Below are 8,742 nucleotides of genomic sequence, written 5' to 3'. Positions count from 1 at the left end.
TTTTCAAAGACTTTACTTTACACACACAAATGTAACCTGTAAACACGCCATTTCGTTCCACATTTATTCTCGCATTGAGGTGAGGTGATATGGTACCCTCCAGCTCGTATCTTGTAACTCTATCATCATTACCTAGCCTCAGAACTTTACATTTATTAGCATTAAACTGCATCTGTCAATCCTTTGACCATTTCAAAACCCTATTTAGATCAACTTGAAGTGATAGTGAGTCTTCTTCCGTATTAATTTCCCTGCCGATTTTTGTATCATCAGCAAATTTGCAAATGTTGCTACTCAAACCTGAATCTAAATCATTTATATATATTATAAACAACAGAGGACGCAGGACAGAGCCATGAGGCACTCCACTTACAACATTTTCCCACTCTGACTTGACTCCATTTATACTAACTCTCTGTTTGCTTTGGTATAGCCATGCCCTAATCCAGCTTAATATAGCACCCCCAATACCATGAGCCTCTATCTTTTTAATCAGTCTTTCATGTGACGCTGTATCAAAAGCTTTGCTAAAGTCAAGGTACACAACATCACAATCCTTACCACTATCAACTGCCTCAACTATGCTAGAATAAAAAGATAACAAATTTGTTAATCATGAACGGCCATTTATAAAACCATGTTGCGACTCAATTATTAATTTATGTTTTTCAAGATGAAAACGAATTAAAAGGTGGATTGGCTGGCATGAGTTTAGGAGAAGAAAGGCTCAGAGAATTACCTTGGATGTTGTACGATAGAGGAGAGAAGTGGACTCGCCTGGATAGATCACAGAAGTTTTTTTGTAGTGTTCTGTGTGAAAAGGACACCTGAGGTGTTATGTGTTGTACATATGTTATATGTGAACATAGTTAAGAAGTACGCGTGGTGATTATTTTTTTGTCTGTTGTTTAGCCCCATTCCCGTTGGATTGACTATTACTACCAGTTCTTAATAACTTACCTATGACGTTGGAGCTGGTTTGAAGAGGCACTAAGACCCATTAAAAAGTTTGAATGGAAAGAACCTGATTACCGGCTGAGTGAGGCTATAACAATCGCATACAGAACCTAAACACCTAACCTAACCAATGCCTAAATATGCATACTATGCTAATATATACCAACAATAATTTATATTTAAGAAAATTCATATTTTAAGTGAACAACATGTTAAAAATTTAACAATACGTCTTTGGGGTCGACGGCTGGATGGAATGGATTTAGACTGAGAACGGGTTGTACACTAAGAATAATGACAATATATGTTATGGCCTTATTTACCCAGTAACCGGGTTCTTTCATTCAACTTTCCATAAGACCTTATTACCTCTACTTACCAGATCCAGCCTCAAGCCAAGGTTAAGTTATTAAAAACTGAACAGTAATTGACACTCCATTGGGAATAGGAGGTAAACAATACTAAACAAAACCATTATCACATGAACAAATCCACAAGGGCCGTGACGAGGAATCGAACCTGTGTCCGGGAGCATCCCAGACGCTGCCTTAATCGACTGAGCTACGACAGGGTAAAAGGGTTGAAACCGAAGTTCTACTGAACTTACTGGATCACGTAGCCTCAGTGTCTGGGATGCTCCCAGACGCAGGTTCGAATCCTCGTCACGGCCCTTGTGGATTTGTTCATTTGATGCATCATGTTAGTGTGATCTCTGTGTGTAATGATGTAAGGGCGAAGAGGGAGAACGGCCTACCCAGGAAACAATTTTAGGTTGCCACAACGTATCTGGAAAGTGTTGGAAAGTAGGGGCAACGTTTGTTTTCACGCATTAGATGCGTAATTTTGTGTGGATGTAAATAAGTTTCTAAAACGTATTGCACGAAACGTTGGCTAAAAAAAATTGAAACCTTGTGGCAACCTTAAATGTTTCATAATCGTGGTTTTTATTGCTGTTATTTATATAAATGTAGAAATACAAAAGTATACTTCTACATTTAGTAAAATGAAACAGGGGTCATAATAAAAGTTAATTCATCATTTTTACTCATATTCTTAGGAAGAGGTCGAGGAGGAAGAATTCCAGGTAAGAGGATGAGGTCGAGGAGAAAGGAGGAGGAGGAGGTCGAGGTAGAGGAGGAAGGAGGAGGAGGGCGAAGAGGAAGGAGGAGGGCGAGGAGGAAGGAGGAGGAGGGCGAAGAGGAAGGAGGAGGAGGGCGAGGAGGGTGGAGGAGGAGGGCGAAGAGGAAGGAGGAGGTGGGCGAAGAGGAAGGAGGAGGTGGGCGAAGAGGAAGGAGGAGTAGGGCGAGGAGGAAGGAGGAGGGCGAAGAGGAAGGAGGAGGGCAAGGAGGATAGAGGAGAAGGGAGGAGGAGGAGGGCGAGTAGGAAGGAGGAGGCCGAGGAAGGAGGAGGCCGAGGAAGGAGGAGGAAGACGAAGAGGAAGAATGGGGAAGGAGGAAGAGAGCGAGGAGGGAAGAGAAGGAGGAGAGCGAGGAGGAGGGCGAGAAGGAAGGAATAGGAGGAGGAGGTGAGCGAGGAGGAAGGAGGAGAAGGAGGGCGAGGAGGAAGGAGGATAGCGAGGAAGGAGGAAGGAGGAGGGAGAGCGAGGAGGAAGGAGGAGTAGGAGGGCGAGGAGGAATGAGGATAGCGAGGAAGGAGGAAGGAGGAGGAGAGCGAGGAGGAGGAGGGGCGAGGAAGAAGGAGGAGGGGCGACGAAGAAGGAGGAGGAGGAGAAGGAGGGCGAGAAAGAAGGAGGAGGAGAGTAAAGAGGGAGTAGGAACGAGGAGGAGGAAGGTGGAGTAGGGCGAGGAGGAAGGAGGGGGGCGAGGTGGAAGGAGGAGGGCATGGTGGAAGGAGCAGGAAGGAGGAGGGCGAGGTGAAATGAGCAGGAAGGAGGATGGAGGAGGAGAGCGAGAAGGAAGGATGAGGAGGAAAGAGGAGGCGGAGGAAGGATGAGTAGCAGGGCGAGGAGGGAGAGGGAGGAGGAGGCGGGTGAGGAGTAAGGAGGAGGGCAAGAGGGAAGGAGGAGGAGGACGAGAAGGAAGGAGGAGGGCGAGAAGGATGGAGGAGGAGGGCGAGGAGGAAGAGCGAGGGCAAGGAGGAAGGAGAAGGAGGAGAGCAGGAGGAAGAAGGAGGAGGGCGAGGAAGAAAGAGAGCGTGGAGGAGGGGCCAGAATGAAGGAATAGGAGGTCGAGGAGGAAGGAGGAGAAGGACAAAAAGGAAGGAGGAGAAGGGCGAAAAGGATGGAGGAGGATGTTAAGGAGGAGAAGAGCCAGGAGAAAGGAGGAGGAGTAGGAGGTCGAAGAGGAAGGAGGAGTTGGTAAGGTAGGAAGGTTGCGGAGGAGGAGGTCGAGGAGGAAGGAGAATGATGTTGAGGAGGAAGGAGGAGGAAAGAGGAGGTCGAGGCAGAGGAGGATGAAAAAGAGGAAGGAGTAGGTCTAAGAGAAAGGAGGAAGAGGGGGGGAGAGGAAAGGAGGAGGGGGAAGGAGCAGGAAGTCTGGGGGAAATTAGGTACCGTAGGAGAAGAGGAGGGGGAAGAATACCAGGGGGTAGGAGTAGTACTGGTAAGAGGGGAGAGGGGGAAGGAGGAGGAGGAGTAAGAGAAGAGGGATGTGAAGGAAGGAAGGGGAAGAGGAGGGGGAGAGGGTAGGGGAAGAGAAGGGGATGAGGAGGAAGGGGAAGAGAGGCGGGGCAATAGAAGGGGGGAAGAGGAGGGGGAGAGGGTAGGGGAAGAGAAGGGGATGAGGAGGAAGGGGAAGAGAGGCGGGGCAAGAGAAGGGGGGTAAGAGAGGAGGGGCAAGAGGAAGAAGGGCAAGAGAAGGGGGGATGAGGAGGAAGGGGAAGACGCGGGGGAGGGGTAAGAGATGGGGGGGATGAGGAGGAAGGGGCAGGAGAAGGGGGTAAGAGAGGGGCAAGAGAAGGGGGGATGAGGAGGAAGGGGAAGAGAGGAGGGGCAAGAGAAAGGGGGATCAGGAGGAAGGGGAAGAGGGGAGAGTTAAGAGAAGGAAGGGGAAGAGCAGGGAGGGGGTGATGTTGTCACTACGCGCGGGAATAAATACTGTACCACCAGGGTGATGGTCAGTTGGCTACTACTTTTTTTTTTCTTTTATTTATAAAACACATAAATACAATATAAAAACAGTTACCAAAGCACCATTACACAGTGAGTTGGATAGCACACACATGGCTCATAAGAAAATTGAAACAATCAACACAAAACAGGTGATTAAACTACCCATCCCTCAGCACAGAAGGAAAATTACAGTACTGACGAATAAAGGCGTATGATGGGGAACATAAATGAACACAACACAAGGGAAAAGCATATATCCACCCACTTAACCATGTACAAAACCCATAAAACACTTGAAAACATTAGTAGCATTGTACCCAATGAAAACATCCCCAAAACGCCCCACTAAACAACACACCTAAGGCATACAGACCAAAAGGCCGGACACATAATACAATTCAAAGACCCATGACAAAAAATACATAAAAGAAAGAAAAGCAATAAATAAAAATGACAGTAATAAAGTAACAATGTAAAACAGCGTAAACGAATACAAAGCAAATTACTCAGTTTTAAAGCACACAGTTTAGTTACAACATGCAACAGCCTACACAAACATATATATATATACATACACATATAGTTTTGTTTTCCTTTTCCACAGAAAGTCATTAAATAAATATACGTTCAAACCCTAGCAAATACAGAGCTAACTCACACCACCCAAACCTAGGACATGAATAGTATAAAAGTAACAGAAGAAATACACAAATGAGAAGGTACTCACTCAAGGAAAACAGAACACATGATTTGTCAAAGGCCACATATGTACTATGGCAGGGCATAAGAAATAGGACCTAAGAATCCAAAATGAAACACACATTACACTCCGAACCCGGAGAAAGCATGAATTTAACCAGTAAATAAAACTAGTTAACTAGTATAACAAAGTCCCTTCAACCGGAAACAATGTAACAGGGGGGTCACAGCACCCCTTAAAATACACATATACACATTAGTACCTGTACCACCCAGCAACTGGGAAAACAGGGAAGCACAACATAGGGACAGTTCATGTAAGGAATCCAGGAAACCATACCTCATACAAACTCAATACACCCAAACTGTCTCAAATCATAGCACCACAAACATCCGTATGGTACCCCAGCCACAATACCATCATAGTGCTTGCAGTGACACACACACAGTGCCGTCCCACAAACCCATCACAAGAAGAAAGGAAGACATACGGACAACAGATCATGTCGCGCACAAACCCAGCACACACACACACTCGCACAAATGGAGATTAATCCCACATGGACAGCCTGCCAACAACCAACATCAAAACAAAACGGAACCCAGAACACTAACAGCCGCCACCTGAAGAGTATAGTACAATCAAACCCACAAAACGAAAGCAAACTACAATCCCAGTACCCCCCCCAAAAAAAATGTCATATACTACCCATAACGCACATAAGTATCAGTAAAATTGTTCCCCAACTTTTCCCCAAGCAACCAACGTAATTCCCATTTCGAGTAACGTAACCGACCTTCCAAAAACCCCAACATTCTATCCACTGTATACCCCTCCCGCCTCCCAACCCACACACAATAAAGATAATCCGATAGAACCAAAAGAACAGTATTGCGGACCCTCCTACAAGGAGCCTGAACATCAAACATCAATAAACGTAAAGGGGAAATACGATACACTGACCCGCAAAAACGCACAAGCGTCCTAATCAACCAATCCACCAACCTCACCCGGCCTGGGCAAAAATAAAACACATGAAACGCAGTCTCCAGCCCTCCACAAAGGTCACACCCAGCACTAGCCTTAATCCCCAACCTCAGCAGCCGCTCGTTAGTCACAAGTGACTCATGTAAATACCGGTACAGGAATTCCCTCTGCAACGGAGCTAGAAACTTCAAATGGAGCGATTGCCACACCACCATCCAATCAAAAAGAGGAAACGAGTCTTCCACAGCAGGGGCGACAAAAGGACGCAATTCCTCATACACCCTCCGACACGTAAAAAACAAGAACCCCTCCACACGACAAAGCCTCCGGAGGACATCAATCGCAAAGTATAAAAGGGAGGCGATAGAAACGCAATCTCTTTACACAAGGGTAACCTCAACAGAGAATTTACACGCATCGTACAATAATATAACCCCAGAGAGAACACACCGTCCCGCTCCAAGAGCCCCTTCCTAAACGAGACAAAAAATATCGCCAACGCCTTATAGTATACATCGAACAATCCAATCCCGCCTCGCAATTTTGGCAAACAAAGCGTAGACCTACGTATCGGACAATACCTCCCACCCCACAAGTATCGAAAAACCCCCTTATTAATGGCCAATGCAAACTGCCGACTCAACGGAAAGGTATGAGCCATGTACCAAACTTTGGACAGAACCTTGCAGTTAAGTAGATGCCCCCTCTGAAACAAAGTCAACCTCCTCCCATACAAACATGAAATTGAACCCAAAACTCTTCTAGAGACTGCTTCCCAATTCACCTGCAAGGACATCGCATACGTTTTACACCACCGGATGCCAAGAGTCTGAATCGAATCCACAACCGGGAACCAAGAACCCCCCCACGAAGGCCGAGAAGCTCAGGCACCAAGCCCCATCATACAAGATTTCTCTCGATTTAGCACTGCTCCCGTCGCCCGATGAAACCGAGCCAATATATCCTGCACCACAAGAACTGACTCCTCTGTGGAGACAAACACAGTCGTGTCGTCCGCATACCCTACAACGGGTACCAGCAAACTATTCGGGAGACGTGGCGGCACAAGAGAATGATGAGACCGCAAAGCCATATACAGAGGTTCCTGAAACAGAATAAACAGGATCATAGAAAGGGGGCAACCCTGCCGGACCGACCTCCCAAGGAAAAAGGGGGCACTTAACACCCCGTTAATACAAACACTACTCTTGCATCCCCTATACAGCATTCTGACCCAAGAGACAAACTGCGGCCCAATCCCAATCCTCTCCATCACCTGAAACACAAAACTCATATCCACCCTATAAAAAGCCTTGGACCAATCTAAATTTACCATGGCCGATGGAACAACATTATCCGAAAGATAATAAATCATATCCCTCATCAAAATATTGCAGTAGACAATTGACCTACCCGGAACACCACAAAACTGCCCCGGTGAAATACACTTCCCCAAAACCAACCGAAGCCTATTCGCCAGTACCTTGGAAAGAATTGTATAATCCTGGTTCAGGAGAGACAACGGTCTCCAATTTGTGAGCAGCTGCACATCCCCAGATTTCGGCAGGAGACGAATAATACCAAAAGACTGTGACCCACTAATAACACCATGCCTCAGGCTATACCGCACCACCTCTGAGAAGTCCGACCCAATCACCCCCCATAAACACTTATAGAATTCCGCCGGCAACCCATCAGACTCAGGCGCCTTCCCATTCGCTAACCCCCGAACCACCTCCCAAATCTCCCTATCCGTAAACTCTCTCAGTAATGGCACATTGTCCTCAACAGACAACATATCCTGGCAAAAACTAAGAAAATGCTCACAATCCGCCGACATACACTCTACCTTCCTATACAAACCCTCCAACTCTTCCCGAACGTAACACACCAACCCATCAGTATTAGTGAGGACCGTTCCATCTACCCTGCGAATACCAGTCATAACGGTAGAGTACCTGGGGGACTTAACCTTACCCAATAAGTGGGCAGAGACTTTCCCACCCTCTACACGCTCAGATGTCAATAGACGGATATGGATACCCTGAGCCACTTCCTCCCGCAACCCATTTATCCATCTCTTCAGCAATACAATCTCATCATACCTATCCAAACCCTGGTCCATGAGCCCATAAAGCTGACGCAATCGAGCTTGCAACAAATTCAAAAGACCATACTGTTCCGCTGCAAGACGCTTCGAGAAAAGAACAAAGAAACGTTTGCACTCCACCTTACACCAGTCCCACCAATCTAGCATAGACACAAAATCAACTTTCCGCAGCACTAGCGCTCTCCATATCACACCAAATTCCTCCACCACCAACGGGTATCTAAGCAAACCACAATTTAGCTTCCACCAACCCCTACCCAACCGCACCTGATCATTGACAACAACGCCCACCACCACCATACTATGGTCCGAAAAACAGACCGGAACAGTGGCCCAAGAGCGGACCTGACCATAAGATTTGTGCACATACACGCGATCAAGGCGAGAGCCATAATCCCTACTAACAAAGGTATAGGCCGGGACACCACCCGCCAGGAAACAGGTATCACGTAAGTGCATAGATTGCAACGTTCTAACTAATGCAGGAGAGACAGACGCCTGAGCACGAGTGCTACAGTCCCGGACTGAAATTACACAATTAAAGTCACCACCAAAAATCATCCTTCTCGTGGCATTCCGTAAAAAATAAAGCAAACCATCCGAGAACAACTCCTCCCTCTCAGCTTGCCTATGCGTTCCTGAGGGCGCATACACATTCAGCAAGGGAATCACGGAACCCATAAACGACACATGCGCCAAAATCACATTACCACAGTCATTCATTTCCGAACTCACTATCCCCATGCTTGCCTTCTTTGCCAACAAAATCATCGTGCCACCCTTTGATAACACAGGAGGGTTCAGCAACACCTCGAAATAATCCAACAACACCTCCAGTCGGTCCATACACTTAACATTATGCTCCTGAATAAATATAACATCCAACTTGTGATAGCGGGCCACCAACACAAGCTGACG

The sequence above is a fragment of the Procambarus clarkii genome, chromosome 23 (genome assembly GCF_040958095.1).
Source record: "Procambarus clarkii isolate CNS0578487 chromosome 23, FALCON_Pclarkii_2.0, whole genome shotgun sequence".
In the NCBI taxonomy this organism is placed as follows: domain Eukaryota; kingdom Metazoa; phylum Arthropoda; class Malacostraca; order Decapoda; family Cambaridae; genus Procambarus; species Procambarus clarkii.
This window is presented reverse-complemented; position numbering follows the sequence as displayed.